The sequence below is a fragment of the Ylistrum balloti genome, unplaced genomic scaffold (genome assembly GCF_031769215.1).
Source record: "Ylistrum balloti isolate Yb309-2 unplaced genomic scaffold, AGI_CSIRO_Ybal_v1 Utg370024, whole genome shotgun sequence".
Classification (NCBI taxonomy): domain Eukaryota; kingdom Metazoa; phylum Mollusca; class Bivalvia; order Pectinida; family Pectinidae; genus Ylistrum; species Ylistrum balloti.
Genome location: NW_026782090.1, coordinates 839062 through 847939, shown reverse-complemented (window position 1 = coordinate 847939; position 8878 = coordinate 839062).

Below are 8878 nucleotides of genomic sequence, written 5' to 3'. Positions count from 1 at the left end.
CTCTTTATTAACCTGAAAAGGAAAAAACATAAATGTGATCACCTTACACACAACACTAAAATCAACTTATCTGCATCAGAGAGACTTTATTTGTAACAATAATATGTAGAATTGTAACAATGCCAAAATATTGGCTAATTCTCAACTCAGCTCAGTCAGTTGAGTATTACATTAATCAATTAGGGTTCATTATTTTGTAAAACATCCGTGTCAAATGAGATTTTATCTCACACTGTTAAATTACTGGTAGACATTTTTAACAGTTTGGCCGAAATTTTATCATTAACAATTACAGCTACACACATTGTTCCTCTAATTCTTTCTTTAGGTCATGATGCTTTTAGCTAGAGCTTGATATCCATACTCGGATTGTTCATGGGACTCAAATTTTGTGGTTCTTTAAAAAAATGATACTGTTTGGTCAGCACTTGATTTAAAGGATAAACAGAAATTCACTCTTTTTCAAATTATTGTGATTTTTTTTGTTTTTTATCGTATCAAGGATCATCATGAAATCTAAAAAAATTAAACCTCTCCATAGCTTTATGGTTTACAGTAACCATAACCAACATCAACATCAGGTCAGTAACCCATGGTACATGGTGGTACAGTAACCCATGGTACATGGTTGTACAGTAACCTTTACATCAACATCAGGTCAGTAACCCATGGTACATGGTTGTACAGTAACCCATGGTACATGGTGGTACAGTAACCCATGGTACATGGTTGTACAGTAACCCATGGTACATGGTTGTACAGTAACCTTTACATCAACATCAGGTCAGTAACCCATGGTACATGGTGGTACAGTAACCCATGGTACATGGTGGTACAGTAACCCATGGTACATGGTGGTACAGTAACCCATGGTACATGGTTGTACAGTAACCTTTACATCAACATCAGGTCAGTAACCCATGGTACATGGTTGTACAGTAACCCATGGTACATGGTTGTACAGTAACCCATGGTACATGGTTGTACAGTAACCTTTACATCAACATCAGGTCAGTAACCCATGGTACATGGTTGTACAGTAACCCATGGTACATGGTGGTACAGTAACCCATGGTACATGGTGGTACAGTAACCCATGGTACATGGTTGTACAGTAACCTTTACATCAACGTCAGGTCAGTAACCCATGGTACATGGTGGTACAGTAACCCATGGTACATGGTTGTACAGTAACCTTTACATCAACGTCAGGTCAGTAACCCATGGTACATGGTGGTACAGTAACCCATGGTACATGGTTGTACAGTAACTCATGGTACATGGTGGTACAGTAACCCATGGTACATGGTGGTACAGTAACCCATGGTACATGGTTGTACAGTAACCATAACCAACATCAACATCAGGTCAGTAACCCATGGTACATGGTGGTACAGTAACCCATGGTACATGGTTGTACAGTAACCTTTACATCAACATCAGGTCAGTAACCCATGGTACATGGTGGTACAGTAACCCATGGTACATGGTTGTACAGTAACCTTTACATCAACATCAGGTCAGTAACCCATGGTACATGGTGGTACAGTAACCCATGGTACATGGTTGTACAGTAACCTTTACATCAACATCAGGTCAGTAACCCATGGTACATGGTGGTACAGTAACCCATGGTACATGGTTGTACAGTAACCCATGGTACATGGTTGTACAGTAACCCATGGTACAGGGTTGTACAGTAACCCATGGTACATGGTTGTACAGTAACCCATGGTACATGGTTGTACAGTAACCCATGGTACATGGTGGTACAGTAACCCATGGTACATGGTTGTACAGTAACCTTTACATCAACGTCAGGTCAGTAACCCATGGTACATGGTGGTACAGTAACCCATGGTACATGGTTGTACAGTAACCCATGGTACATGGTTGTACAGTAACCCATGGTACATGGTGGTACAGTAACCCATGGTACATGGTTGTACAGTAACCTTTACATCAACGTCAGGTCAGTAACCCATGGTATATGGTGTACAGTAACCCATGATACATGGTTGTACAGTAACCCTTGGTACATGGTTGTACAGTAACCTTTACATCAATGTCAGGTCAGTAACCCATGGTACATGGTTGTAAAGTAACCCTTGGTACATGGTTGTACAGTAACCTTTACATCAATGTCAGGTCAGTAACCCATGGTATATGGTGGTACAGTAACCCATGGTACATGGTTGTACAGTAACCTTTACATCAACGTCAGGTCAGTAACCCATGGTATATGGTGTACAGTAACCCATGGTACATGGTTGTACAGTAACCATAACCAACAACAATATCAGGTCAGTAACCCATGGTACATGGTTGTACAGTAACCCTTGGTACATGGTTGTACAGTAACCTTTACATCAATGTCAGGTCAGTAACCCATGGTACATGGTTGTACAGTAACCCAAGGTACATGGTTGTACAGTAACCCATGGTACATGGTTGTACAGTAACCATGGTACATGGTTGTACAGTAACCCATGGTACATGGTTGTACTGTAATCCATGGTACATGGTGTACAGTAACCCATGGTACATGGTTGTACAGTAACCAATGGTACATGGTTGTACAGTAACCCATGGTACATGGTTGTACAGTAACCCAAGGTACATGGTTGTACAGTAACCTTTACATCAACATCAGGCCAGTAAACCATTGTTTACATGTATCTAGTAACTATTGTTTTTTTAATTAGTCCTCTGGAATCTACAATTAGAACAAAAGTCCCATATGGCCCGTATTGCTCTCCTAGTTCATTTTGCTGAAACTGATTAATTTAAGGTAAAGGATTAATGTATTTAAAATACATGCATCTATTTCCTTGTATTAAGCTCACCCCTCCTTTCAATGGGGTTAGATGCACTGTTTGTACAAAATAAAGTTTTCTTTACCAAGACCCATCGTTTACATAAAACTGATTTCGCTTTACCTAATTAGGAAATTTTTCTGCAAATTCTGAAGAACAAGAATTTGACAGACTCTCCCTATTGGGCCCCTGCCATCTGACCCCATGGAGATGATACACATCATTTATATAAAAATGATTTCTCTTCACACAAGCATGCTTCAAGCCAAATTTGGCCAATATACTACAATTCCTGAAAAACATTTAGATAGATTTTAAAGGAATTGAAAGGTTCTTCCAACTGGGCCCCAATCTTCTGGTCCAAGGGGCCGAGACCAATCATTGGTACAAAATTGGTTTCACATCCCCTAAAGATGCTTCAGACCAAGGTATCCCACTTTGCCCTTCAGAGTCAGGTGAGTTAATAATGTCCAATGTTTTCTATCAAGGTTTGTGTAAATGCAACAAGAAGTATTAATAAGAAATATTGTGACCATGGCTAGAACAATCAATCAGTCAGACTTCACTCCATCCTTGATACTCCCGGGTTATGCTCTGTATCACTTTCTGCATCCCTCGAACATATCATGGACAAATTGAATATTCCATGTGCAACACCTGGTGGATGTGACAAGATTAGTTTGATTCTTTGATGTCAATCAAACAAATCTTGAGGTCACAAATGGTATCTTGTACACGGACTGGCCATGGCTGTGAAGTTGACTGTCACTGCTTTGAAATCTTCAATGGAGCGTATCAGTCTATGATTGGTCAGTGTTTTACGGCTGAAACCCACTCTAGACCAACCAAATTACTTGACTTATGCCTTCAATTTTAACAGGAAATGTTAAAGGGGAACAGAGAGAGATAGTGAGTATAACCCCTTGAGTACAGAGGGTGATCTCACTCATCTACAATTCATCCTAGTATCTCAAACCATCTGTTATTACGTAAAACATTTAATAACTCTACTTCTTTTCAAAACTATTTAACTTCGATTATAATCAATGGGATTATATGCAAATCAAATTAAACAATTTTCAAATGTAGGATAAATTTGAAAATTGAAATTATTTTGCAATCACTATTCATTGTAATTAGGTGACTCCAGAAAAATGTTCATTCTGATCTTGATTTTACTAGAAGTACAAAATACTGACTGCCAAAGATTATGTCATAATTCTATATCAAATTGTATTACATGTAACAAGAGTTAAAGATGAACAGGATTTTTTAAGCCAGCTTACTCTTTCTGTTCACAGTACATGTACTTGTAAATAATGTTACATACCTGTGTACCTCCAGGTAATAAGACCATGCCTTAAAGACAATGCTTAAAGCCAGTGAGCACTTATTCCAATTTCTATAAAAATGCAGCCGCTATATCATTGGCTACAGGTGTCTCCCATCCAACTGCTTACAATTGATCAATAACTAGCTTACCATTTGTGATAAATACTGTTTAACCTATTCAATATTGAGATATATATATGTAAATATATTGAGATATCCACGATTAAATGTGTTAATTAACTCCACTGTACAACCGTTAGCATAAAAATATGCACCAGCATGAAGATGGATCATGATACACACATGTTGAATTTTATTCGTAAATTTGTTCATGAATACAAGTTCGCTTATTTGAATCACAAATATTTTAAGTAAATTCCATGCCACTGTTGTAAGTGTTGATTTACATTTAAAACATGGGCTGTTACATCTTATTTAACTGAGTTTGTTACTACATTACTTTCTATTTGGCATATTTCAAACATCAACTTTCAAACAAAAGTTACAAGAAGGTGATTGCACAAAAGTTGTATGATTTTCATTTAGTTCTACATTAGTAAACTCTCCTGCTCTTACTCAGTCTTAATAGTATGTTGGACTTATAGGTCAAATCAAACACAGGAATTCAGTGCATTGTAGCAATATTAGACTAATTGCTATTGACTTTAACTCTTATAAGGTCACTGGCTAACTCAATCGCAGTCAGACCCAGTATTTATAACAAGTATCTGATAGCTACTATTTAATGGTTAGGCCCATTGTGTTTGGATGATTTGCCTTGCAAACATAGAGTACAAAGTGTAGTTTGTTGCAAGAATGAAACAAGAGGTCCACTTGGCCTGTATTGCTCATCTGGCTAAGTGGAAGTCGGATCCTCTCTCTACATTAAATCGAGTCCCATTCTCCAAGGAATGCTTCAGAACAAACTTGGACAATGTCTATGTAGAGAAGAAAGATTTTCAAAAACTGACAAGATTTCCACTGTATAGCCCCATACCTCTGGCCTAAGGATGGTGGGACTCCTGGTTGAAAAAAAATTTGGTTCCTTTCATCCAGGTACACTTAAGATCAAATCAGAACCGAATCAAGGCATTCCAACAAAAGAAAAAAATTCTAATAATTTGCTCTACTTCCTTTATTCAGCTCTGCTCCTCCTGCCATAAGGAACCTTGAGGCCCATTGTATATATAAAACTTAATCTTCTTTAATCAAGATTAAGAATGGTTCAAATTGAAATCTGACAGGATCCAGACATTCCTGAAGAAGGTAAAAGATTTTAAAGTGTTTGCTCCATTTCCTTTATTGGACCCCTCCCAACCCAGGGGATGGAGAGCCAACATCTATACAAAATTGATTCTTTTACAATCAAGAATGCTTCAGACAGAGTGGGGACAGAATCCTGACATTCCTACACAAGGAGGAGGATTTTCCAGTATATGGTCTATTTCCCCTTTTGGGTCCCATGCCTTCTGCCCTATCGGCCCAAGACCCACCCTTTATACAACACAAATTTTCATTCACCAATTGATGCTTCAGACCAAATTTGAGCAATATCCAGTCATTCCTGCAGGAGGATTAAGATTTCAAAATTTCTTATATCAGGCCCCACACCTCAGGTCCTTGGGGGTTGAGACCTGCTGTTTATACAAAATTTGTTTCCCAAAATGACGCTTCTGATCAATCTTGGTCAAAACTCGCTCAGTCATTTATGACAAGTAGTGATTTTGAGAAAAAAAGTTGCTGGATGACAGACATGCATTGCACTATGGCATTAGCTCACCACTCCTTCGGACCAGGTAAGCTAACAACACATTAAAACACAACCCACATGTAGAGAAATTATACTTTCAAAAATTTCAAGAACCTGCATCAATGACATGAATCATCATATATTGATCTGTCAGCTGTCATTCTTTATATCTTGTTCTAAATTAGTTGCTAAATTCAAGACCCATGTCCCGACCAAAAGAAATTCATAAACCAATTTTTATAACAATTCATCCAGTACTTTGTGAAACTATCAATAGCAATCTAGATCAAGATGGCCCACTGTCAACCATTTGGCTTTTTTGATAGATCAAACATGGGCAAAAACTAGGACCCAGGGAAACAAACATACCTTTTTATCTCTTTTATCACTTCAGAACGTTAAAAGATAGTCATAACAAACTTTCACTGTCAGAATTCATGCTGCTCTGACATGTTGACATTTTTTTTTTCTAGTCAGTCCTAAAATCAAACATGTAAAGTTAAGGATGACTGGCAATAAGTTACAAACAAAATTTGTGAATGTTCCTTCGAGAAATAGCCATAACAACAGGGTCATAAAACAATATCTGTTGGAAAAGGGGCATGTCATAGTACCTACAGTATACTACACAAGCCTCATCCAACAGAAATAGTGGTACATGCCTCTGTGGTGATAGCAAACCACATACTTATTTCCATGTTCAGGATCGCACAAACCTATATTTTTACAAATCCAACATGGCCATCTGTCAACCATTTTGTTTTCTTTAGTGAGGAGTTATTGGTAAGGTGTTTTAGTTTGCACAACTCCTCTTGATATTCTGTAGTTATGCAAAGCAGGAATTCTATATGACCCGTACAAAAGTTGCTTACTTCTGCACATGAGCAGCTGATGGTCATGAGCAGTAAGTAAGCAGCATATAAGAAATAAGTTAGAAATGTATGTAAAATGACTTTTGCTAACAAGTAGCAAGTTAGTTTGTGTTAGTAAATTAAATGAACACTTTGATGTTCAGGTTTTGCTCCCACTGCAAAAAGAATGCCTATACAATCTCATGTTAGTGACTCGTGTTAGTGACTCTGTTTATGTTAGTGACTTATGTTAGTGACTCGTGTTAGTGACTCTGTTTATGTTAGTGACTCATGTTAGTGACTCTGTTTATGTTAGTGACTCATGTTAGTGACTCGTGTTAGTGACTCTGTTTATGTTAGTGACTCATGTTAGTGACTCGTGTTAGTGACTCTGTTTATGTTAGTGACTCATGTTAATGACTCGTGTTAGTTACTCTGTTTATGTTAGTGACTTATGTTTGTGATTTTAGTTAATTTTAATGTAACTTTGATCATGTTAGTGAGTCTGTTCATGTTAGTAACTCTGCTCACTCTCATACTTATCTCCTAAAATCTAAATGCCCTTTTTTCTGATGTAGGAAAATGGCAGTGTATCTCAATGCACACAGCTTTAGAATTACATGGGATTCAAGGACAAATGTAGCACTAGATATCATTATCCTAGAACTTCATAAGGTTATGTCCTTTGTATGCTTCAAAGAACTTTCTACTGAATTAATGTGATATAATACAATATAAATATGCTTGTGTATGTGCTGTCATTGGTCTCCTCAAAATAGTAAGTGTTGTTTTTATGATGAGACGACTAGAGTTGTCAGTAATTCACTTAGCTGATAATACACTACATGTACCTCATTGATAATTTTTGAAACAATTGCTGTTTATATCTGCCAGAAAATATTATGCAATCATTTAAATACATGTTTAAAGTCCAGTTTTGCTTAATTAGCAAAGTTCAAGAGACCATGCAGTTAGATCAAATACACACAGCATATTTAAGATTTGGCAGAATACATATTTCTCATGTGATCTACACTCACCTAAGACTCATTTGCTTTTAAAAACGCACATGAGCCGCCTATGTAAATTCTCAACTTAATCCCTGAAATCTCATGGCCTGATCAGAGACAGATTGTGAGCAGATTTTGGTATGGGCCAGGCATCTGATGACCTATATAGCTAGAGATCTTTATTGTTGATGTGTCCGCCCATGACATACTGGTTGTATTTTTGTATGTCTGCTGGTCTAAGAGCTAGCTTCCATTTTTTGTCACGGATTGATTATGATATATCTGCTGTATGTCGTGATCAATCTTTGACAAACAAGTGGGCTTATTGGTTATTTTACTGCAAAACATGCACCTGCCAGCGTCACTATATCACTATTAAAAGTGAATGGTCATTTAAATGGATATGCCAAAAAAAACTGTCATACACATATACATACTCAATAATTCGTATCTTTTGTATTACTTAACGAATATGGGACAAGAAAGCATCATTAAATTTACGTAACCCTGGAAAGAAATACAATCAATTTTGTAACTTAATGTTAGAATAGTTATAAATAAGCTGGATTTACTACAAACATTTAATTTAATACTGTATATAATTCCTTTTTCATGTCCTGATATAATTAAAGTTCAAGGACAGCATCTGTTCAATAAAAATTAAAATGGTTGTTCTTTCCACACAAGTTGTGGTATCCTATTTAGTTAATCGTTTCTATACATTTCCTTTCACGAATCACCTCCCTTGCAGAATTCGTTGCACTTCTGCACTATCAGTCCACACCTTTCAGTCGACTGTCGTGCAATCGACAACAAATTTCAAAGTATGCTTAAATCATGAAAATAAAACAGTGGTCTTACATCTGTTGTACCCCTGTGTGTTTATAATCTCTGGATATCGTATAGCAGTTACATTATCAATAGCACACACTTTAGGAACATTTGACAGTCTGTGCGATACCGAACGAAATTCAATCATGATCCATCTTCGCATAAGTTATCAAAATAAGCTCAATTTCGTTAATTTGTTTTCCTGTTTTGATTTGTTTACTTACTTGCCCTTCAGCACGTGAATTCCCTAGAACACTTCGGAATATAGGTCTTGAACTACGATAAAAT